Source organism: Camelus bactrianus, chromosome 15 (genome assembly GCF_048773025.1).
Source record: "Camelus bactrianus isolate YW-2024 breed Bactrian camel chromosome 15, ASM4877302v1, whole genome shotgun sequence".
In the NCBI taxonomy this organism is placed as follows: domain Eukaryota; kingdom Metazoa; phylum Chordata; class Mammalia; order Artiodactyla; family Camelidae; genus Camelus; species Camelus bactrianus.
Genome location: NC_133553.1, coordinates 59,949,326 through 59,974,847, shown reverse-complemented (window position 1 = coordinate 59,974,847; position 25,522 = coordinate 59,949,326). Strand labels below are relative to the sequence as shown.

Below are 25,522 nucleotides of genomic sequence, written 5' to 3'. Positions count from 1 at the left end.
GGGTTAAACTAGTCCTCCAGTGGTTCGGTGGCCTGTGGTCCTTGGACCTCGCTTGCGTTACAGACATACTCAACAGGCCGTCAGTTGTTTCCCTCGGAAGCCTGGAGCTAGAGGTAGTCCTAGCGTCAGCTGTCCTCAGCTCATCCGCTCAGTGGCATCTTCGAGGACCCAGGCTCCACCTCAACCTCTACGCCACCACCCTCAGTCCTTCGCCTTCTCACATGATATACGCAGGATGGCTACCCTAGCTCCAGGGACCACATCCCCGCATGGCCAGGAAGGAGAGAAAGAGCTCTTCCTGCAGGTCCCTTGTTTTTAATCAGAGAGGAAAAATTCTTTCCCAGGACTCCCAGTAGACTTTCCCCTTCTACCCGATTAGCCACAACTGCATCACCTGGCATCACCAGCAGGAAATCTTGAGTAATGTCTCAAAACACTTTCCTGTTCTCTTCCCACAAAACCTCTGCATCCCGCAAACAACGCTTAACTCTCGTCTCTCTGGTGCCTTCCTCCTCCAAAGATGATCCTTTAGTGCCGGGTCTTTGTACCTTTTAAAATCACCTCCTGTGCCACTAATGGCACAAAAAATGCATTTTCTTTCTTTTTTTTTTTTTTTAAAAAAAAACAATATTTTGTGTAGGGGGGGTGCATGTGAGATAATTAGGTTTATTTATTTTTTAATGGAGGTACTGGGGATTGAACCCAGGACCTCATGCGTGCTGAACACGTGCTCTACCACTGAGCTATATATCCTCTACCCCCCCCAAAATGCATTTTCTTATTTAATCTTTATAATACTGTGGGGTGGGTAATATTTTTTTCTTTTTTATAGTTAAGAATCAGAGGTTGAGAAACTTGCCCAAGGTTCATAAGTGGAAAGCTCAGAGGTGGCAGATCTGTCTCATGGAAGGCTCAGGCTCTTAACCATTACAACCAACCCAGACAGTGATTCTCCATCGTTGAGTTGCACATTTTCAAATCTTAGTCTGAAGGCATATCTGAGATTAAAAACTCAAAGCAACACTAAACAAATCAATCGTTACAACCCAATCACCATCACTGAAAAGTTTTAAGAGAGGAGTGACATGACCTGACTTTTGTTTTTAAAGGATCATTCTGTTGAGAATACATGATTAGGGGCCAAGAGTATTGCAGTAGTTGCTTCCCGTCTGACTCAAGGTCAAAACCAAAGTCACTGCATTGGCTTATAAGCCCTCTACACCCTGCCCCCTCCTCCTTGTACTTCTTCTCCTCCCACTCCCCCCCCCCCACTCTTCCCCTCTGTAGTGACATCCTTGAGCCCTCAGGCACAAACCCCACCCACACCTGCCCTGCTTGCATTTTCTGTTCCCTCTGCCATGAAAACTTGCTTGGCTTGAGTCCTCACCTCCTTCAGATCTTTACTCAAATGTCATCTTCTCAGTGAGGCTTTTCTTAACTACTTCTTCAGAATTGCTCCTCACCCTACCCCACACATACACACCCAAGCACACATTCCCCATCCTCCTTCCCTGCTTATTTTTCCCGGGAGCACTTAGTTTCTAATATATCATATAATTTACTAATTTATTCTCTTTTCTCTCATTCTCCTCACTACAACAGAAGAGCTGTGAAAACAGGGATTTTGGTGTGTTTTCTTTGCTGCCAAATTCCCAACTCCTAGAACCTAGGGCAAAGTGGTCATTCAATAAATATTTGTTGAAAGACTATATTCTTTTTGCACAGCTCTGATTAGTTCCATGAGGTAAATTCCTAGAAACGAAATGACCACAGTACAGAATATGGACATTTTAAGAGGTTCTTGATACACATGTCCAAACTCCGCCTTCTCAGGGTTGACTCCACCGACACTCCCATCAGTGGCTATGACACAGACCATCCACTGTGCCCTCATGTTACCTGTTTTAGCACACTTGTAGCCAGGTTGGTATGTGGCGATGATATTTCTCTATAATTTGTATTACTTTGATTAGGTGCATTTGTATTTTTTTTTCACGCATTTCTTCCTTTGGTCATCATCAGCTTGTGCCCTTTGTCCATTTTTCTAGTTTCAGTGTTTTCTATTGGTGTTTTTCTAATTGATTCTTAAGCCCTCTTTAGGTTATAAAGTTACGAAGTCTTTGTTATCTGGTTTGCAAATATTTTTTCAAGTTTGTCGCTTTTTCTTTTAATTTTGCTTAAAGCATTTCTTGATGTGTAGTTTTTTAGTGTAATCCATTTTAGTTTTATGGTTCTTTTGCTTTATGTTTGGAAAGGCCTTGTCTACCTCTAAGATAAATTGTTCATCGGTAATTTTCTTTAGTTCTCTTACATTTTTAAAAATATGTTTTATTCTTTAGTTAATCTCTAGTGTTGTGTCATATTGTGTGAGGTGAGACTCTAACATCCATTTTTCCCCTTCAATAGTAAAGTGTCACACATGCCTTCCTTTCGCACTAGCAATGCCACCTTTAGAATGTACTAAATCTTTATATTAAGATCTGTTTCAAGTTTTTCCATGTAAATTCATTTATATTTTTCTTTTGCCAGAACCCAACTCTGTTAATTATTACAGCTTTTTAATACGTTCTTTAAATTTTATTTTATTTTTTTCATTTGGTAGTCATTCTAAGCAAATTTTAGGATCATTCTGTCACGTTCAGGAATAGATGTGGAATTGACACCTTAAAATAAAAACAAGATTGTGCCTCTCCCCTGTGGAAAATCTTTTAATGACCCCTCACCACCTTCAGAATCTAAAGGTCTTCCTAGACATGCTCAGCCAAGCTCTCTAGTCTGGTTTATTGCTATTCCCTGCTTGCGATTTACACTTGAGATCTGCACCCATACTCTCTGCTGTTTCTCACCTCCCTGTCTCTGCTGCTCCATCTCCCTTTAATGACCTTGACTAACTCCAGTTTACCCTAAAATCCATCATTACCTCCCTGACTGTTTTCACACTGGCCTGGCTCTGTGGCCACTTGTGTGTGTCCATCGTCACCCTGTGTGTGTCCATATCGCCACATAACCCGTTGCATCCCAGTGATGAGTTAGCCTTCCCTGTGAACTCGGTGGGAGCATCTCTTGTTCATTTTGTGTTTCTAGTACCTAGCATGCTTCCTGCCTGCAGTAGGTGGTGTAGATGGATTAGAGGAGACTAGCCAAGACTGGGAGTAGGAAGATGGATTGATGCAGTAATCGAAGCGAACGATATTAGAGCCTTGACAGGGTGGAGATGGGAAAAATGGAGAGGAGGGGATGTATTTGAAAAATATTTGAGAGAGAAAATTGATAGGACTTTATGTCTGGTTAAATGTGACAGAAGGGGAGAGAGAAGATATGCTGAATTTTAGATTTCTAACTTAGACACCAGGTGTACCTTGTTGGTACCTTAACCATGTTTCAGCATTCAGGAGGAGGATCAGATTTAGGGAAGATAATACAATTAGGACAATTTTAGATGTGCTGTGAGTTGGAGATATCTTTCTGATACCCAGTCGAGGTGTCTAATAAGCAATGGGATAGAAATAGACTAATTATGTACTTTTATTGTTCAGACCAGGACCCTTTTGAGATTGAAACAGGGTGCTGTTAATAATTATGCCAGCACAAGCAAAACTAGGAATGACCCTGACAAACTGAGATATATGATCTCTCTCTCTCTAAAGGTCAGATATGAACCTCAAAGAGAAAGGTCTGGAATGTGATTAATGATTTGTGAATCATTAGCATATAGATGCCCTGAGAGTGGGTGAGGTTGCCTAGGGAGAATTTGTAGGATGAGAAGAAGAGTAGAGGGAGCAAAAACAAAACCATAGGGAATACCAACATTTAGATAGCAATTATCAACTGGTAAAATTTTTTCAAAACACTCATGCCCCCAGATTTTCCTGAAGATTCTGATATCCTAACCAACCATCCCCATCCTGCACTCACCTTGGTACTCTTCCTCCAAATTGCAATTGAGGGACGGTGTTTTGTTTTGTTTTTTAAGGCGGAGAACTGTAGGTTTATAGGGTAGTCAAAGGAAGAGGAGCCAGCAAAGGAAACAAGTGGCCAGAGAAATAAGAACCAGGAGACTGACTATAGTTCAACCAAATTTACTGAAAGAAATGGTTACAAGTGATCAATAATGTCAGATGCTATTAAGAGGCTTAGTAATATGAGGAACTGAGAAATGTCCATTGGCTTGGCATTTACGGAGCACTGGTGCCCTTTTCTGGGGGCAGAAGCCAGAGGAAGTAGAAGGGACTAAAGCTGTGAAGGGTAAAGACAGGAGCAACCACCAGCATTCGTGAAGCACTGAAGGACGGGAAGGATTGCTTCTTGTTTTAAAAGTGAAGACAGAGAGCATTGAGACTGTAATTTATTGACAGTAGAGAGAGCAAGGCTGAGTGTATAGGAGAGGAAGAAATAACCAGTCTGCAGTGATAGTTAAGCTGTTTCTCTCAGCCCCATTTTCTGGTCTGGAGTACCTGTGCTTTACCATAGTTGATTGTCACCGATCCGTTCCAGTGGGAGACACTGAGAATTTGAAAACCATCCTTCAGGTGTCTTTCTATTTGGTTGCCTTAGGATCTAGATTTTTTCCCCCTCTTTTTCACTCAAGACTCAAGATGGGAGCCTTTAAATAATAGAATATAACTTTATCTTCTAGATGCATTGATCTGCTGGACTGTCACTGATAGAGTGTTGATATTCCATCAAGTCCAGATGTACAGTCCTTGTTGATAGATTGAGAAACATACACTGCAGATGAACGTATACCTTTGGGACGTATGTGTGTGTGTGTTTACTTAGTATTGTATGTATTAGAAGGAACAGTGGGTTTTAAACTGAGAATCGATTTTTTTTTCCCTTGAGACGCTTCATTAAGAAAAAAAAGGTTAAGTTTCCGAATAGAAACTGTTCCGTTTTCTGATCTGCTACCTCATAGTAAGAAGTTAGTTGTAGGGTTACTTCCTCGGAGAAAAGGCGGCAAGGACACCAGCGAAAGGAAAAGGAAGGTTTAATTGCTCTGCAGAGGCCCAAACATGCTCTGAAAAGTAAAGATTTCAGGCTTAATGTGCATGGAACAAAAGGCCGTTGTGAACTGTGTACAAGAGTTGGTGAGAGTTTGTATTCTGCCCCTTTTTTCTGTGGGAGTTATTTCCTGTTGTTGACTAGAGTTCTTTATTTAGAACCACCTAGCTTCAGAATGCCTGCTAGCAAGCAGAAAAGTGTGTATTTACAACATAGGTTTATTTCAAGACAATCTCTGAAAAAAAAAGTCACACTACTCAGGCACTGAGACAGCATCACGTCCCCAAAGGTCAGGAGAGCGTGTGGGCTTTATTCCTGTGACCCTGTATCAAGGGACACAAATAAGAGAGAAGCAAAAGGCATTTGGTGTAGCAGTAAGTGGTCACCGAACACCAAGTGAAAGACACTTCACGGTAAAGTGTGTTTCTGTTGTTTTTTAAAACAAAGCAAGATTTCACTTTTTAGTGCTAGATGTGTTATTTGGCATATTAAGGAAGTAACAGGAAGCCTTACGTATTTTCTGATGAAGCTTTTATCCTTTCTCTCATGGTAGAAGTTAGCCTGGCAGATGAGACATATACCTCAAACACCAGCTTTAAACCAATTATTCCCTTATACGTGCCTTGTCAGCTGGGTTTCCTGTTAAGAACTTTAGGTTACGCTGGCATCATCACTGAATTTTACAGTCTCTTATTAAGAGAGAGAGAGAAGAAGGACACTATCTCAAAATGAGTGAAAGGAATAAGTTATTACTGAAATGATGGGGAACAAATAAAAGTGTGGAATACGAATATTGTCCAATGCTTTATTAACAGATACTAGAAATTGTAGGGGAAAAAAAACCTTACGAACCATCAAGAAGAAAGGGAAAAAATTATTTTTTTACTGTGATGAGATCTAAAATGGTAACTTCATACTGTTCACTGTAACATATTTATTTGCTTTTCATGTTTTTAAAAAAGAAATTTAAACATTATAGATAAAATAGAAGCCACCTGTTTGTCTCTCCCTAATTCCTTCACCCTCCTCCATGTCCAAAGTTAACCACTTTCCTGAATGTTTTTTTCTAATTGATCCTGAATGTTTTTTGTCTCCAATGTTTTTATTCTAAAATTGAATATGTATGTATAAACAATATGTAGCAATGTTTTACATATTTTTAAATATTTTATATAAAGGATATACTGTACATATTTTACAGCTTGCTTTATTTTACTCAGCATTATGTTTTTGAGATTTAACCATGTCGATACATGGTAACTTTAGTGCTTTTTAACCACTGTAGTTTTCAGGTGTATCAGTTTATTCTTATCTCAATGAACATTAAAGTTGCTTCTGATTTTTAGCTATTACAAGCAAAGCTGCCACAAACATTCCTCTATGTCTCCAGGAGGGTTAAAAACAAGAGTTTCTCTGGATTATAGATTTAGCCCTTCTCATCCAGAATTCCTGCAGAGAATTAAGCCTTAGTACCCTAAAGCATCCATTGCATGTTATGGATTATCTTCTGTCCTCTACATCTAGAAGGGTTCAAGTGTTGGGCTGGAGGTGAAGACTAATACCTGCTCCTAAGAGTGAGTGTGCCAATAGCTTTCTCATTCTTGAGTTCAGCTGGGAAGCTTGAAATCAGCCACGGTGGGAGGACTTCTTTCCCCCACCCCCCTCCCCCACCCCCAGTCAGTTGTTAAACATTTACCAGCACACCGCTGGATTTTACCTTTATACCACCCTTGGGAGGACTGAGGAAACAGTCACTTGAATCGTTTTCTGTAGAGCTTATTTTCTCATGGGACCCTAGTTGAGCGGACTGCATGTATATGGGCAGGGTGAGCATCTCCAACTTTGCTGCAGAATGCCCAGTTATCGTCAGAGTGGTCAGTCTGATAGCTGTGAACTAACCTTTAATATTGCATTTTTCTTGTTACTGCTGAGGCGAGTATCGTTTCACACATTGTGTTTCCTCTTTTACCCATTTTTCTATTGGGTTTATATGGCTTTTAAAAAATTGATTCAGAGGAGTTCTTTATTTCTGAACACTAATCCTTTGTTGATTATATGAATCACATATATCATCTGCAGCTTGCCTTTAGCTTGTTTATAGTATATTTTGTTTAATAGATGTTTAATTTTTAATGTCATCAAAGTTATTGGCCTTTTCCTTTATAGTTTGTGCATTGGCTGTCGTTTCTTACTAGTCAAAGTCTCGGCAGGAAACAGAATTCCACTCAAATGATTCAACTAAAGAGACTTTAATGAAGGGGCTTTTTACAGAGGGGTGACAAAAGTTGAGGCATGGAAGACCAAGGAAGAGTGGGGAGCTGTTACTGTCCTTAGATCCAAAGGGGAAACAGGAGGAAATGGTCTTGTGGGAATCCGTGAGAGTTGGCGCCTTGGAGAAGGGGCCAGCTGCAGAAGCTGTGGTTGTGGAGGGAGGGGTACTGGAGGAATGGTAACAGGGGCCCAAAACAGGAAGGAGCAGGGAATATTCCCCAGCCTCTCTCCCCTCTGGCCCACTGGTCTCTTTCAGGTGCCTTCCTTTTGCCGAATCTAGCTGGAGGCTAGTTGGCAAAGGAGCTTAGTCCCAAGGGGTCAACATTTCAGGGCACAGAGCACAGCAGAGGCAAGCAGAGAATGAATCTTAGGAGACAAGCAGTAATCACACAGTGCTTGTCCTGAGCCCATAAACACATTTTCCTATATTCTCTCCTAAAAGTTGTGAAGTTTTGTTTTACATATTTAGATGTTAGTCTCCCTGAAATGTATTTTTTTGAAAAATATAAGGTACCTAATTTTATTTTGTTGTCCATGCAAGTAACCAGGTGACCTTTAGCCATTTATTGAATAGCCTGTCCTCTCCCACTGATCTGTAATCCCACCTCTGTCATATTTTACACTTTCATCTGTGTATGGGTCTCTCTCTGTTCTCTCAGTTCTGTTCTATTGCTCTGTTTATCCCTTGCCAGCCCCACTCTGTTTTAATTACTCGAGCTTTATAATAAGCCTTGACATCTGATAGGACACATCTCCCATCTTTTTCTTCAAATTTATTACAGCTATCTTTTGCCCTTTGCTATTCCAGAGGATTTCTGGATTTGCTTATATAGTTCCTTGGGCAGAAGGTAGGAGGGCGTTGGGGTTTAAGTGGGAATCGTGTTTAATTTACTGATGAGTTTTGGGGAGAACTGATAATTGTATAGTATTGGGTATTCCTGTCCATGAACGGTGTGGCTCCCCATTAATCCTATTCTTTTTATCTGATGAACTTTTGGAAAGGTTTCTATTTTCTCACTTTTCATTTTTGGCTGTAATGTGGAAATAGTAACTCTGGAAGTCTTTATAGCTGTTATTTTTTTATCACTAAAATTAAGAACACGGTGTCTAACAGTTCTAAAGTAACAGATCAGAATTGATTGACCATGAATGTCTGATTCATTAAAATTCTTTTCAACCTTTTTATAATTTGGGCTTTAATTTCTTAAAGGAAGTTAAAAGGAAATCCAGGTGGTGGTGAAAGAACCAGTGCTATTCCCACGAAAACGGTGTATCAGCCACCCCAGTATGGGCTGTGCTGCCCTTTTGTAGTGAGGCCAGATGAATCACTGTAGTCAAAGTCAGGGAATCTGGCACTTTTTAAATGAGGGTTTTTTTGGCTTTGTTTTTTTCTTGACGTGACTCTTCACATGTACATTTTCTTTTAAAAGAATCATCTTCAAAGATGATTAAATGCATGCATTGTTTGAGGAAACTCCAGTTTGTAGAGCGCACATTGATTTGTAACAGAACAGAACGGCAGTGGGCGTCTATACTATAGATGATATTCTCGTGGTATTTGCTGCCATCCACTCTCCTTTCTAAATTTGGTGTTACAGATTCAACTTCTGTTTTTGAAAAGGGAAGTTACATATAGCTCATTCACACTATTATTTTCTCCTTAAAAGCCAGTTTCTCTGATGATTGCCCATTTAAGGAGTTTCATATGCCTCAAACAAGACTTCTCCAAGAAAACCATCTTGAGACAAATATTCCTTAGGAAGATAAAACCTTTCATTCAATATTTACAGCATGTTTAGAAAAACAATTGACTAGTTGCACAAGTGTATCTAACATGGCGCTGGTGTTTATCTGAGATGCTTGCTTTATTTCTCCCTGCTTGAATTCACCCTGTGCGTTTCTGAAATTTCAAATATAAAAAAAATTAAATTTAAAAATACAGGGTTTTTTTTTTTCCAATTTAAAGCAAGTATTGGACAGTTGCGTAATTTTGAAGAAGTCTTGTTTACTCTGGCAAAAAGTTTTTAAACAACAGTTCTGCGTTGGTGACTAAAAGAAATGATAAAGTCTGCACACGGTATCGGTCTTACCTAAGTGTTACCTCTCCTCCAGAAAACCAATAAAAATTCAAAGTGGCAAAGAGCTGATTCATTTTTTGTTGCATGCTATGTTTACATTAAACTGTTCTCTGTCCATATGTTTATTTTCTAATGATACCTCATAGCCTGAACTTAGAGGCATTTCCTGGACATTTATACACATTAAAGCTTTGACTTTTTTAACTTCCCAAGGTAGAATTTTTATAGGTGGGACTTCAAAAAAATGGTTTAAATACATTATTTACATTCCCCAGATCACCATATTTTCTTAAATGACCTCTTTACTCATAGGTGATTTAAAGGTACACAACCCTAGATGGTTTCTATACTAGATATGAGAAGATATATAGCAGAAAATAGAATGTGAAGTTGGTTTTATATTCTGCCAAACTCCTATGAAAGTAGTCCCATTGTAGTCACCTTTTCGCAGACTCCTAACTCTGGGAAGGGACTTAGAGAAACCCTTGAGCCCTCGTGCCACATTTTACGGGGTGTGGACGCAGTCCCGTGATGCCAAGGGCCTGATTCAGCTTCACTGCCGACAGTGCCTGAGGAACTAGACCCGAGATCTCCTGACCAACAACCTGTGCTCTTTTCACCAGAACCGGCGTTAATCCTAAATCTGTGACATAGCAGATTAAGAAACTGAAAGGTCAGTGATTAGTCATAGTTAAGTGATTTATTTGTACAAGATCTTCAAACTCCTGCTCCAGGACTCTTCATCTCAGCCAGGCTGGCCCCCAGGGACAAGGAAGTTCTGGGGGCTGCCCGATTTCTAACATTCATGGAAGTTTTTGATGGAAGCCAGGAATGCTGAGTATCTTGAGAAGAGTGTGAACCCCTCAAAGAAGGGAGGATGGCTGATAGAAAGGAAGTACAGAGTCAACATGCAGAGGCCACCAGGAGGGTGGTGCTGTGTGGGGAACTGGGGACAAGGAGAGATGTTTCTGAGAAGCGACCACCAGTCTCAATGGAGCAGCATCTGGCGGGAAGGGAACACTGGAGTCATCACCAGGAACAGCCTTTGCTCTCCAGCCAAGAAGGTGAAAGCAAAAGCTGGGGTCTCTCAGGAGGGCTGCTCCAAAGTGGGCCTCACAATTTATTTGAAGATTTTAACAAAAAATAGTGGCAAATGAAAGAGACAGACGCCATCTTCTCTAGAAATGGTTAGAAGGGACTTAACGGAAATGCTGGGGAGAAAAAGACAATAGTTTTAAAAGCATTTTCTTCCAATATTTTCATGAAGATTTTGTTCCAAATTAGGATTTAAATATTGTCAGATTATTAAAAGAGAAGAAGGTGTGTATCTCTAACAGAAAAATGACCCTCTCTCGTAACACGTAAGGGGCAGTCATTGCAAAGCGCCCCGTAACAATACGGGAGCCTTTGCAGGAGCAGCCCTTCCCTAGGGCTGAAGCTGTCCTCCTGAAGCAGGAAGGGAAAGGCGGGACAAAACCTGGCAAGAGTAGGTGGACAAAGAGATGCAGAAGAGTCTGCAGAAGTAGATGGTCCTGTGAAGTTTTAACTTGCTAGCACCGAATCTGTCTGTGCCATCTTTGTGAGAGTGTTTAGTTTTCCAACTCATTGTATCCTGTATCAATCAGCTCCTTAATAATAGGTTAGGTGATGTGACCTCCAGACTTTATTTTGAAGATTTAGTAATAGATTTCAGTTATCAGTGAATGAGAAGTCCACATTCAATCAGGATCTCTGTATTTTCTGTGAAAAGATTAGCCCAGCTGGTTGTATATAATGTGTTTAATAACTGAAATGTTTTTGGGGGCAGGGGGCATAAGACCAATATTTCCAAGGTGTACAGATGGGTGATTATTACCAGTGTTTCACGTGGAACCTGAAAGATAAAATACCATAAAGGAAAAGGAATAAGCTTGAGAACTGTCTTCAAGTCTTTCTCAGTTTATGCAGCCAGCTAGCCCTGTGTCAGTTCTTTGGTGCATGCTAAGTAAGTGCTAAAAGTGGCCTTCAGTTAGTGCAGTAGTCTAGTCGTTTGCAAGATGTGAAGGCACAGAAACTTTGAAGAGAAGCAGTGAAGTGCAAAGTAGTATCCACAACTACACAGCAATGTTGAGAAGTACCTCTCTGAAATTAAACTCATGAGTATTTTTAAAAATTACCATCACAGATCTATACTTAACAAAAGCAATGTTTCTTTTCTCCCTAAACAGATATGTTCCTGATAGTTAAATGTGGATGACTGGCCTAATTTCTTATATGTTCAAGTGAGAGGGAAAAACTCTTAACTAAATCCTGAGGATAGGATTATTTTAAACGGGCTTTAAAATGTCCCCAAAAGTGAAAGTGTGAAAACCACACTTTGTGTTCATGAAACATTTCTGGTTCATTTGCTAGGAATAAACAATATTTAAAAAAAAAAAATCATGCATGCTGAAGGGAGTTGACTTCAAAAGCCTTTCCTTAGCCTCATGTAGTTGGATTCCCAGGGCCAGGCAGGAATTGCTCTGCTGGCCTGTGAGGGAGTCAGCCTGGGGGAGGGGAGCAGTTAACCACCTGGTGTGGGACCACAGCAGCAGCAGTTAAAGCTGCCACTTCATGCTATGACTTCTTGGTGAAAGATGCCGGAATCTAAAAGTGGGGGAAGCGGGACTTGTGTCTAACATGTGCATCAATAAGACATTTTATCCTGCAGAAGTGTGGAAAGGTGAGAAACATTTACCCCAGAACTCAGGTTGCTAGCCTGAGAACTCAAACTTTTACCATGCACACACAGAATAGGTGCTTCAGTAGAATCATGTGTCCACTCTGGAGACACAAAAATTGTTACTTTGATCTTAGTGCTTTTGTACAGAACGACTGCATTTGGAAGTCCCTTTGCTAGAAAATATCCAAGTGTCACAGAAATTCTGCAAGTCTAACTTGCTGCTAACTTCAATTCATGAATAACAGTTTAAATTTATTTTAAATTCAACAGAGCCTCTGGCCTCCGCTACAAAGATATCACAGGAAGAGATTATTGCAGCTTCTATTTCAATGGCTTCTCCTTAAAGTGAGTGCTGAAAGTATAAGTGAGTGGGTAGTTCTAGGAAACTCTTAGTAGTTAGTGCCCTCTCTGAAACGCAGAACTCTGGAAATGAAACATACCTTGGCTTCATGGCAAAATGTTTGAATATTATGCCACTCAGGCATAAACTGAACTGGACTTGCTGAAGGCCCTGAGCACTTCTTCCATGATGTGTAATTTGGAATGCCATTGTAATGAAACTTTCCAAAGATATCCACAGATAATTAGCTTTTGGCATTGGTTATACTTAATGAAAAATCTGTGTAAGATTTTAATTATACTGAGGGCCCAGTAAAAACCTTTTCCATTCCCTTTATAAAGCAAGAAACATTCTCCTCTACCAATATTTTAGCCCAGGTTTAATTTCAATAAGATCATCAATTTGATTGATAACAAATCATTACTGAACAGTTTCAATAGGTGTAAACTTGTCTTGATGTTAATGACGGATAATCACCTTTATGTTAGGTCTTAAAGCTTTATTAGTCTTAAATATAACTAGTATAGTGGACTGTTAAAACTCCAGAGAGATCTGGGATGATATTGATTGGGGTGGCAGTCAAAATTTTAAGGTGCCTGAAATTACTTTTTGTAACATCTTTACGCTGAACGCGCAGGGACTCTTAAAAATTAATAATTAATTTTCCAGGGGAACTGCCTCTTAGGGCTTTAAAATTCACACCAGGCACACAACCTCTCCCAAGTAGTGTAAATTTCCCTGCTCAATGTAAGTAGTTCAAAGCAGAAGCTTTCTTGAGACGGAAAAGGCTGTGAATGTGAAAATGCTTCTGACCCTCCTGCGTCTCCAAGCCTGGCTTCCCTACCGGGTCTGCACCGTGGCTGTAGCCTGCCACGAAAGATGCAACTCGGTTCCCTCCTGTTCCGAAAGTACTGTTGACTTGGTGACCCATTTCAAGTGTTGAGCCGAGGTCACCACAAGCAAGAGGCATTTTCTGGCCCCAGCTCCAGCTAGAGCCCCCATCCTGCGGGCCACTCGCGCGTCCTGAGACGATGGGGGTGTCGTCGGGAGTGTCTTAGCTGCGAACGGTGCCGCCCCCGCCCTCCCGGGATGCCTGGCTCGAAAGTCCCGCGGGCAGCATGGACTCCGCGCCTCCAGGTCGGATTTTCGCCTCCCCCCAACCCCCCGGGACCCTGCCTGCCCGGCTAACCGGCCCCAAGTTGCAGAATAGCTCAGATGCTTGTCATATTTGCGGTCGCGCGACTCAGTAGGCTGTGCGCGCGCGGCACTCGCCGCCGCCTTTGTCACTCGCGGCTCCGTCATTTGCATGAGTGGTGTGAGGGGATTACTGGTGGTTAGTTGTGGTCCCCCGGCCAGAGAGTCTCTTTTTCTCTCCCGTTCTCCTTAAGCTTTTCCTTAAGAGAAAATCAAGGGCGCGCCGGCTGGAAAGGGAGTCGTGGGCGGCGCTGCCACCCGGCGTCTCGCGTGCTCCGCCTGCCCCTTCCTGCTCCTGGGGCGGCCAGGGCTCGGCTCGGCATTTATCGCGCCTCCCGGGACCGCCGGGGGAGGGGGCGGGGCCGGCGGTCGAGGGGCGGGGTCGTCGAGGGGCGGGGCCTGCTGAGCCGGGGGCCCGGAGCTCGCGGGAGGCTCGCTGGCCGCACGTCACTCCTGCACGGCGAGTGCTGGAGCACGAGCTGCCGCTCGCTCGGTCAGGGCGCCCCCTCCGCCCGCCTCCCGCTTCCTCCTCCGCTGCCTGCCGCCGCCGCCTCCTCCTCCACCATTGTATAATGCTCCGAGCGCGCAGGCAAAGGACGGCGGAGTCTTAGCTTCGGTCTCGCCTTCTGCCCGCTCCCCGGCGCCACCCTCGGGCCCCCGGAGCGGGGGACTCCGCATGGATCAGCAGTAGCTTGAGGAGTGGGCAGAAACCCCTCCTGATGTGTTAGTTCCCAGGTGGAGCTGCATGTGGTAAGTTCTCCCGGCGCCGGGTTGGAGGGGATCCTCGGATGCTCGGGGCTCCCGATGGGTGGGGGGCGGCACTGGTAGCCGGCTGAGGCCGGGAGAGCCGGGAGGGCGGAGGAGGGGCCCGGGCGGCCGCGAGGGTCGCGGGCGCGTCCACGGGAGGGACCTGGACCTGGGCTGGAGCAGGTACCGAGAGGAGTGCTCCCTTCCGCTGCTTCCCGGCCCTGCGCCCTTGGACCCTCGGGGCGAGCGCCGGGGACCCCCAGCGTTAGCCGGCAGATCTGCTGGGGGAAGGGCAGGGGACGGGCAGTCACGGACCGGGGTCAGGAGGGGGTCGGAGCTAACCAGAGCCCAGCGATGGGGCGGAGGGAGCTCGGAGCTGTCGCTTTTACAGCTGGGATATGTGTGCATGTTGTGGCGGTTGTGTTGTTGTGAACGTGCGAGACTTTTTTTTAAGCCTCGGATTGCTGGCGCGGAGGCTGCTTTACTTTTGAGTTCTGTGGCCGGGTTTGCATCCAACTTGCTTTAGTGTTTCTGTGAGTTTCCCTGTGTTTTTAGCCTAAAAACATCCCTCTCCACCCTCTTTTCGCCCGTGCCCAAGTGAATCGATTTTAAATATATATGTATATTAAACTTGATGTCTCATTGGTTTTTAAGTTAGAAATCTACAAGTCATCTTGGTGGTGACCGCCTATGACTGAAAGGGAGGGGGCTGAGGGGAGCCAGCTGTCCCAAGCCCTGGACTTTGTACCATTAAGACAGGGTGCCGTCAGAGGGCCATTGCATCGAGAGGAAATCATGAATTTTTCTTTTTTCTTTTTTTTTAATTTTCTTGGCCGGGAGTTATCTTTTAGCAGAAGTAATAGTAATAGAGATGGGAATAAAGTTCTGCATTTAGTCTTAAGTTTCACAAAAAGATTAGATATAGTTTGTCTTAGAATAACTTTTTGCTTTCAAGCTGGGTGGTTTCAGGATGTTTCAGGGAGGTGGAAAGTAAGCTTTTACAGGCTCTGAATGGGGAAGGGCAATCAGGAGGGTGAGACATCCAGCCTCAGACAGCAGTTTTAATTTGAATCAAATTGGGCAGCCTCATCTGGTCTTAAGGAAGATAGTAAATGTTTTCAAGCTTTGTTCGGAAATAGGCTGTTTTGGTTTCCCAATGTATGTTAGGAAATGTTCACAATGTGTGTAAAGAGCCTAGGAGTTGTCGTAGCCAATAGGATTCCTGAGGCCTTAAGTGTTCAAAGTAGCCTTTTATAATTAGGGACTGGTCTCTGACAAGAGTGAAGTGGGCTCTTGGCTCCACTCAACCCCTGGAGGACAGTCCACCTGAGAGCCTCTGGGTTGTTTTGCTGATGAGGGGGATAGTTGTTCAGCTACCCAGAAGGCATATCTCCCCCAAGAGCTCCTCCCATTCCTCCCCCTTTTTATAGCAGTCTATTCTGATTTGAGTGTGGTAGGGTGTCCTCTGGGGATGAAAATACCCATCCTGAGATCCCAGCTTCTGGCACAAGCAAGAATAGCTTGCTCCTGGATCTCTGCTTCCCCATTCATTTTACCAGTTTTTTCATGGGGGAGGGGGAGGACAAATGTTAAAAAGTTTTCCTTTAGCGTTATTGATTTATCTAGAGGTATTATATGTTTCATGTAGGTTGTTTATGTTGTTCATCAAGTTTGGGATCCTTTAAAATAATTTTTTCTTCTTCCCTCCCCTAATTAAAATGGGCATAATCATGTTGCTCTCAGGTGAGAAATCGTATGAAATGGATTTGACAGCTTTTTTTTTTTTAAACATTCAGCTCTGTTCCTTGCTTTATTACGGCAGGTAGGAGAGAAGACTCACATTTTGCAATACCAACCAAGTGTACGACAAGAGTGTCCTAGGGAACAGTTTTATTGTCAGGCGAGTGTCACAGCTTCTTAGGTAACAGCTGCTTGGCCATGTTCCCCTTAAAAAACTAAGAGAAGGATATTAACTCAGTTTAAGAAAATCTTTAGACTTCTGTTTGCTGAATTGTTCCCTTGAAAGCTTTTTTATTTAACTGAGGAACTGAAATATAAATTTTTACCCAGTTGCCATGCACTGAGTTATTAATAAGTACAAATAGTATATATTTTGATATTTTAAAATTCACTCAAATTTGTGTAGCAGCTGATAGCTTTTGGCATACACTATTTTAAACAGCACTCCAATGGCAGAATAAAAGTTACATTGCTACTGAGAAAGGCACACACACACAAAACAGATTAAAAAATATAAGGGAAGGTTGAGCATACATATGTATGTATGTATATAAAAATACATAAAGATTTTTTTCGGTCAATAGACAGAAAAAAATAAAAGCATACTACAAATTATCAGTAGCAAATTATAGTAAAAGTTTGCCTTTGGTCAACATATTTTACACTTTAGTTACTAAGAAAGATAAAAACTACAACAGGAACATTTAGAGGTTTCTTTTACTGTGGCTTCTTGTTAAAGAACACTAGCAAAAGCATGAAGCTTTATTTTATATTTCATTTATATAAAAAAATCAGGACGGCTTTGTCAGTATTACAACATAGATTAAAATATGTATAGATAAACATGGTATTTAGGAGTGTGAACTTTGATTCACTTGTGGAATTTTTAAAAACTTTGTTGCTACATAAATTTCGTATTTACTGTTACGGCATATCCTATAGGAAATAGCTGTAGTTGCACCAGTTTTTTGTCAAAGGAGAAGGCGGGGAGAGGGGAGAGAGACAGAGAGCGAGGTGTCTCTGATGACTGAGTGCAAAGATCAGGTGTACGCTCAAGGCACCGGAGGGCAAGCTCCAATTTTGTTTTTTTGGGGGGTGGGGGGAACTAGATTTGTTCATTATTTATTCTGATAGAGGTACTGGGAATTGAACCCAGCACGTCGTAAGAGCTGAGCATGCACTCTACCACTGAGCTATATAGCCCCCCACTCCCCGACCCCGCAAGCTGCAGTTTTAAGTGAAAATGGCCTCGAAATAAAGGAAACACCCACCTTCATAGGTCTTTCCATTAATCAACACTGACCAGCAGAACAGGAACACCTAAAAATGCTATGGCCACTACATATACACAAATTCTGTATTTCCTACTGACAGTTAATAATTAGTCCTTACACAATTGACAGAAGCCCACCAGCTCAGACTCCTGCATAAGAATTGTGTGGGTGTTTAATTCAGTTTTCATATTCTCGAAGGAAACAGCAACTAGCCAAACTTGGCTTGTCTTTTAAACAACATGATTGTCTCCAATGGCCAGTGCAGTTGATATTAAAGGCAAACTTCTGCCCTCTGTGCAGATGCTGGGAAACCCTGTGAACAGCACTGTCCCCTGGAGCGCCCATCACTCATTGTGCAGAGCAGTGTCTTTCTCCACGAGCGCTGTGTGGCAGTTCATTCTTTGTATGAATCTGTGAATGGCATATGTCAGGCCAATAAGACGACATTCCTATTCTGGGTAGTAAATAGACGCCTTGTTGTGTGTGTGTGTGTTTTTTTTCCCTTGAAGATCATGAGACAGACAAAACATGCTTGGCTGTCTAAAAATTTTCTTTGAAATACAAATAAAAATTTCAAAATAAAAACTATTACAGTATCTCTGAAAACACATGACTCCTAATAGGACAAAACAGATGCTGATCATTTAAACAAGCAGTACATCCAGACAATGAAAACTCCCTTTTGGAAATTCTGCTCTCTTTGTGGTCTGAGGGCTCCTGGAGCTGGAAAGCCTGGTTCGTCCCCTCTCAGGATCTCCCGTCTCTCCTCTGAACTTAATTGGGAATCCCTGCCAGGATTCACTGAAGCAAACCCGGCAATTTGATGTATCTATCTTAGCAACCCGGGAGCACAGAAGCTGTATTCTGCACCCACTGCAGCTTTCAATTCAGAATGGAGGCGGCATCTGCTCGCTCTCTCGTCTGGCCTCCTCTTCCCCTCGCAAGCTGTGTGTCCAGAGCTGGCCCTGCCCCTTCGCGGGGACGCGAGGACGGCAGAGCGGGGGCTGAGTGTGCCCGCTCGGCCCCGCCCCGAGTGGAATGAGCAATGCGGATGCGTGGGGTGGGGGCTGGAGGGAGGAGAGTGGAGGACAGATCCGAGCCGACTGTGCAACTGCTACAGCAGGTCTGACTAGTTTGAGGTGCCCAAAGGCAGCTTTGTTTCTCTAGTAACTCCAGGTAGCAGCAAAACTCAGTTCTTAAAACGAATTCATGTCTGCATTACTATCTTTTGGGCCTCTGCAAAAACCTGTAGATTTGCAGAGTTGCTGTTTAATTCTAAGCTTCTCTCTCTCTCTCTCTCTCTCTCTCGCTCTCGCTCTCGCTCTCGCTCTCGCTCTCTCGCTCTCTCTCTCTCCCTCTCCCTCGCTCTCTCAAAAAAAGCCTATCATAGACGGTTAACTGAAAAGACGCTAAACCAGGCGTTTCTGTGTTTCTGAGGCATCTCACATAGAATAGTGAAGGGGAAGGCATTCTGGCTCTTAAGGACACATACACACACTCTTGGTTACACTGGTCTGTGCGAACCTGTTGAATGAAAGTAAAAAGTATTACTTGATTAGGCCATGGTCAGAAAATTAAGTAATGAAGCATTACTTGCTGCAGATCAACCTTTAGCCCCTTGCTCTGCTCTCCTGGCTGACTGCTTATCATTCCACACCAGCCGCAACCCCTGGGCTTGGAGCAGGCCTGTGGGAGTACCCCACCCTGGTGTGTAGAAGTGTTGAGTTAAACTCAGGGAATCTGAAAGTCCCAAGGTCATCTCTGCACCAGAACAGGTTTGCATAAAATTCTAGCCACACCAGTGAGATAATGAGGTGGCAACTGTTTTAATCTGATCCTCCCTTAGTGGTTATCCCATTTTATAATCATTCTGGATGCAGATTTGCTTTTCAGAGTTCTTTCCTTTTTTAAGGAGGGAACTTCCATGTACGTGTGTACTTCTGTGTCTTCCCTGCTGTCACAGAAAACCCATCTGGTGGAGGAACCTGAGCACCGTGGTCCGTGGATGATGAAGAAATTCTTGCCCTGCCCCTCTGCTTGTCACCAACCTGATGATGGTCTTTTCCGAACAGTTTCTTAAACAGACTGCTTTTTGAAAAGATTTTTATTATGTCCAGAAATATAAAATAGGTTTTACTTGGTGATGATTGTTAGCTAACAGTAGTTGGTTAACACATTCAAAATATGGATTCCTCAAGTGGCACCTGCCTTCTTGCTTCTAAATTCCCTAAAGTTTGGCAGGATGAAAGGACTGTTCGGGGCTGGTAGCTTGGAGGCAGGGTCTCCTTAAAGGTCCTTGAAGATCATTGAAGTTGAAGTACTGGAAGGTAGTTTCCTTAGAAAATAAATATCTTTTCCATTCAGTGTGGTACTCTGATCCCTTTTACTCTATTTGACTAAGTGACTTTGTGCTAAGTTCTACAGGCCATTAGTTATCAATACCCAGAAGTCCTCGGGAAGAAATAAATTTTATCTCAAAATAGCCCCAAAGTAATCACTTTTAAAAACAAATGGCTGCCACATTTACAAAGTATCACTCAACTGCCCTCAAGTTTAGTTTGTATCCTCATTTCCTTTTTCTACTTTGTGAATTATTCACGTATATGACATAAAGTTTAAACTGGCTTTGTAAAACCTTATCAGAAGCCTGTCTAATTCTTAGAATTGACTAAACATTCTGAATATCTATGCTGCTTATTACATGGAACAGATATTTACATTGTAGAATAGTTATTTCCTCCCTTTTACATGTCTCTTAAGTATATTTCTTTCGTCTTGTACCTTTAGTTTTTATACTCATACGTCATATTGTAGAAGTGTGATAGGTTTCTTTTAAGGAATCCTGATTTGAACCATACAGTATATTTAGTTTTACTCAGTGAGTAAATAATAAAGAACATTTCTCTGGTTTTCTCTTTAGATTGAATGTGAAAGTTAAAAGATGAAATATGTTCAGTATTTGTGAGGAATATTTTATAGCATGTCTTCTTTCGAGTGTTATTTTTCACAGTAATTAAGCCTTCCCAATTTGAAAGCAAAGAAGATTAAAACTAGTAATAACCTTTAAGAAACACTTTCATAAAAACACTTCACAATGAAGTACTTAGTTTTTGTTATTTGTTAGTGACAAGTAGTTGGCTAACAAAACCTAGAAAGTAATTTTTTTTTTTTTTAGTAAAGTCAGATTTATTTAGAGAGGTACATACTGCATAAGAGTGTAGGCTGTTTCAGAAGGCAAGAGAAAGGCCATGAGGTGTGGGGGTTGGGAGCTCAGGTTAAAGTAGATACACACTCCATAGAGAGAGTGCGGGCTGTCTCTGAAGAGGATGGAGAGAGAGGCGGCTTTTTTCTTTTTTTTAGCATCTTTTTTTAATGTTTTTTTGCAGTTTTTTAAAATGTTTTTTAAATTTTTTTTTATGGGGGGAGGTAATTAGGTTTACTTATTTATTTTTTAATGGAGGTGCTGGGAATTGAACCCAGGACTTCCAGCATGCTAGGAGCGGGCTCTACCACTGAGCTATACCCTCCCCCAAGTAATCTTTTGTTTTAACTAAGATGCAATTTTATTTTTCACACATTTGTTCTAACAAATTATATTTTTATCTGTTTTAGTGCGACTGTTTTATAGATCCGAGGGCCCTCTTTAAAAAACAAAACAAAACAAAACTCTGTCATATACTTAGGGGAAAGCATTTGGTTTCTACTCTAAGCCTTTTCTCCCCTTGACATTGTTCATTCAGGGTCTCTAGTGTGAGGGGGAAAACATCGTATCTTCAGGGAAAAGATGCTTTGGGAGGGTTGAAACCAGAATCCCATACAAGCAATTATAAGTACAGGAGAAAAAAAATGTTTTCATTGTGCACGGGAATGGAGGTGGAGCAAGGCTGGCTAGCCCTTACTGGCACGTAACCTTAGGGGAAAGTATTCAAATCTAAGAATTTCCTCCCTTAATGATAATGAGGCTTTCTATTCAGCATGCTAAAGATGTGTTCCTGACACCAAATTAGTATGGAGTAGCCTCCTAGTTTTGATGACTACAATATATTATTTATAAAAATAATATAATATGTTCATATTTACCAAAGTTCAAATGGAAAGATTGGTGATAGTAGTTTGTCTCTTAGGAACATTATTATTGAACATGCAGTATCATAGAACCTCAGCTTGTAATCTGAATAGAAAGGATTCCAGCAAATTAAAAACAGTCAGCTTGCTTCATTGTCTTTAGTTTACCTGAGTTACACTTTACTATTAAATGGCTCCTTCCCAATATTCTTTATGAAGTTTTCCCTGAAACTTCTGAAGCCATTTCTGTTCAGCGTGGAGGTAATTTCTTGTTATTGAGAAGCAATAGGATTACTGAAGGCTTTTCTATGTTAGTAAAATTCCTACTACTAACCTTGAGACTCACTGTGTGGCTGGGAGCTCTCTTTAGGACCCCCACTGGAAAGTCTGAACTGCTGGCTTCTCCTAGTCCACATCTTATGACCCGGGTTGTATGTTTGTTGTTGTGTGTCTTTGTGCTGACTTCAGGAATCCTCCAGGGATTTTAACCACGATTTTTGAAACATCAGTGTTACAACAACCTATTGTACATACAGTATTTTCAGATTTTGAACCATAGCATAATATAATTTAGTTGCTCTTGGCAGTGCTCTTTGCTTGCTTAGCAGTGTTCTATTGAGACCTGATTTGGGGAACAATCTTGGAAATGTGTATACTTTGAGAGATCTGTAGGTAGAAATTGCTGTGAATAATCAGACTTAAAGGGGTGCCTGTTGCTCTGCTGCGCCCCCTTGTGGTTATTTGTGATGCTCTTTCAGAGCTCAAGAGGAGTTCCCACTTGTACTGGGCACACTTGTTTACTTAGAGCATATACAGCTTTCTTCGGTGTGAATAACCTATCAAGTTAATATAATAGTTCTCACAGAGGATATAAATAGTTTATTGTATTTATTTGATTTTTTAATTTGTAGAATTTTTTAAATGTATATTGGTGTGTTGTGTTCTTTTACCTTTTTCTTACGGAAAATTCCAAACACGCTCAAAAGTAAAGAGAAAGTACAGTGCACCCCCTTGTACTCATCACCCGGCTTCAACAGTTACCAACATTTTGTCAGAGTTGTTTCACCTACACAGAGGTTTTTTTTCTTCCCTAGAGTATTTTAAAGTACATTTCAGGCATTGTATCATATTGAGTATGTTTTTGTTAAACTTCAGCTTAGAAACTGAAATTTTGCTCAATCTTTTACTTTAAGTGTGCAGTACTTTTAGCCAGAATTGTTAGGTAAAATAAAAGAGTTGTTAGCATTCTCACTGTCTCACTTTAGAAGAAGGTGACTGGTGTCCCTAGCTTCCTCAGAATTAGGTTGAAAACCTAAAATTCCCAGCTGGCTGAGGAACCAATAAGACAGGGTACTAGAAACATTTTCTACTACTTAACAGTTACATTCTAAAAAGGCTGTTTTTCTTTCCAGATGTTTATTAACAAGGCCGTAATTTATTCCAAAGAAATATTCAAACATTCTCTTCCAGAATTTGACTATTTTGCCTGCTAAATACAGTTAGTTGTCAACATTTTAAAATGTTGCTTTCTTTTTCCAAGAGCAAAGATGATATTTGACAAACCAGCAGTTTCAGAAACTGTCTTCAATTTAATAGAAGCGTGTAAAAATCCTGAGAGGGAAAGCTAGAGCTTCTTAAAAATGTAGGCTTGAAGGAAACATCCCCAAACAGTAAAAGTTGTTTTTTAATTGACTTGGAGGTCGACTTCCTGGCCGAATTTCGGTTGGTCTCCAGGCGTTCAGGCGCTATCAAGAAAGCAAGGAGGATTGTTCCCGGCAGAGCCTGATCCCGATAAACAGCCGTGCGCTGCCCCCCGCGCCCCCCGCGCCCCCCGTGCCGCCCGCAGAGCCGAGGGGAGGCTCCGCCGCAAACAGTGGTGTCGGGTTACAGCCCCGGAGCCGCGCCGAGCGCGCTTAACTGGCTTGATCTAGTGACTGGCTTCATAATTACATTGCTGATTTGTTAGGGAAGGCTTTGTCTTACTTACCAATTAACATGGATGTTACTGCAGGGACCTCATCCTGGATGAGCTTGGGTTTAAAAAAAGAAAAGCTTCCCCGATCCGGCCAGCTTTAGGGGTTCAGTTACAAACTCTCGCATGTCTTCGGGGAGCCCTCACCCACCCTGTCTGTAAACACGCAGAGGCTTTCTCCCCGTTGGAATTTTGCCCGCCTTCCTGCCATTCCCCGAGGCCACAGGCAGTCACTCTGGGGTCCACAGGCGGCCTTTGGGAGTGCTGACCCCTTGACCCCTCCCAGAGGCTCACCACCCCAGTTCTGGGGGTACTGCCACCACTCCTGCCCCAGCCCCAGCGCATTCATTAGGAAAGGGGTTAACAGCATAGATGTTACCAGATTTCTAAGTCCTATATGTCTTTTAAGGTGTAATATTTTAACATTGGAGAAAGTTGTCTAAGCCAGCCTGGCTTTCCTTCCTGCCTGGAAGCTGCTGTGTGACCCTCAGACCGGAGAACCCACGGGTGGTGGGAGGGGTCCTGTTAAGAACGGAGGCTCTCCCTTTGGACCACCTCAGAAGGCAGGGGTACAGGGTGAGGAGAGATGTGAGAAGCGTGTGTTTCCGAAGGGTCTCACCAGCTTTTCGGGCCAGCCTCTCCTGATCTCAGAAGGCTGTCACACACTCCGTAATTTTGCCAGGGACACTCTTTTCTTTCTTCTTCCACTGCCCCCAAAAGAAACTGAAAGAATATGTTTCCACTTAAAGGACTTTGGGTTTGGCTGCACAGGTTGTCCGTGAGGAAACAGCCCTGCTAGCCTGTTTGAAGACACTCATCACACGTCTTGTCTTAGCTTCTTTTTTCCTCCAAACTGGGTAGATCCATGAGGAAAAACCGTCATTCTGAACTGTTGGCATTACTGTAGGTGCCTCGCTTTTATGATTTTTAGTGTCAGTGTGAGCACTTCTGGACTTTACAGCAACCAGTGGTCACCAGTGGTCACACAGGACGGCACAGTTGAGGAGATGAGGGACATGGCTTCTTAGAGCTCCCCACTGGATGAGGAGTCTTTAACTGGAGAGCTGTTAACTGGTGAAGCAGGCATACAGAAATGCTCACAGGTCCCCAGTGTGCAGGCCAGTGACTTAACCCAAAGCAGGCACCAAGGTCTTCGGCACTGAGGTGAGGAAGTAGGCCGTGACCAGCTCCCCAAGAGCCAAGGGCCTCACTAGTAACTACGCTTGCCCAGGGGCAGATGCCAGGGCTCAGCTCTGCCTTGTTAACTGACTGTGGAGACAACCTGTCACTTCATCGTGAAGCCTGCTGCACTCCTGAGAGGAGGGAACACATGATTTCTGGTAGTCCAAAAGGAAATTGGAACAGGCTCTTGAATGTGGACACAGTATGCGGACCATCGGGCTTTGCGTGTTTCAGAGCAGTGACTTCCGGAGTCCCCCAGCCACCGGCCTCTGTGTGGACGAGCCTCCTTCCACCTGGACGGTGCTGAGCTGGGAGCCATTTCCACACCCTCCCCAGTGTTCAGGCCTCCCACCTCCCCTCTTAGCTGCCTTTTTGATCCTGCGGTCAGTCACACCTTCCCCCATCATCTTCTCCCTTCAGAAATTGGGACTAATGACCTTCTTTTAAACACCTTTTGTGCCAGTAGTCCCCTTGGACACTGTATAGGATGAAATGGAGGGTTTTCCTTCTGTTTGGAGTAATGACTGTTGTTTGGGATGAGTTGAGTTAAAGCATGGTGTGCAGTCTTCCGTGCCTCTTTTTGATCCACACTGAGCCAGAAAGCCAGCTTGTGTTGGGGGCTGAGGCCGGAGGGCTCTTGGTTCGGGTCTGTCACTAGCCCCAGTGGTGATGTTGCCCACAGGGGCCTGTCAGTCAGCCATCAGGCTCTGGGCCCCTAGGAAGCACTACTGGCCCCAGAGGGCTGCAAGTTAAAGCAATGGGTTTTGTTGTTGTTAGTGGGGATGGCAGAAGTGGTGATTTGCCCAAAGTAGATTTAATATTCTTTTTTCTTAAATGTATTATTATTTTTTTAATGGGAGTGCTGGGGATTGACCCCAGGACCTCGTGCATGCTAAGCACTGAGCTATACCCACTCCCCCGTGATATAACACTCTTATTTTAAAATAACATTTATTT

The 25,522-nt window shown here is 42.8% G+C and overlaps 1 protein-coding gene across 2 annotated transcripts in view; it reads left to right on the top strand.

Annotated features, from left to right (window-relative positions):
- Positions 1-25,522, top strand: part of SERTAD2 (SERTA domain containing 2) — a 105,584-nt gene that overhangs the window by 69,278 nt on the left and 10,784 nt on the right. The window contains exon 1 of one of the 2 annotated variants that reach the window (XM_074341227.1): positions 13,982-14,335. The exons of the other annotated variant lie outside the window; for it this stretch is intronic. The gene's annotated coding sequence lies outside the window, so the exon portion shown is untranslated. Of the gene's footprint in view, positions 1-13,981; positions 14,336-25,522 lie in introns of those variants that run through there. 2 annotated transcript variants of the gene reach the window in all.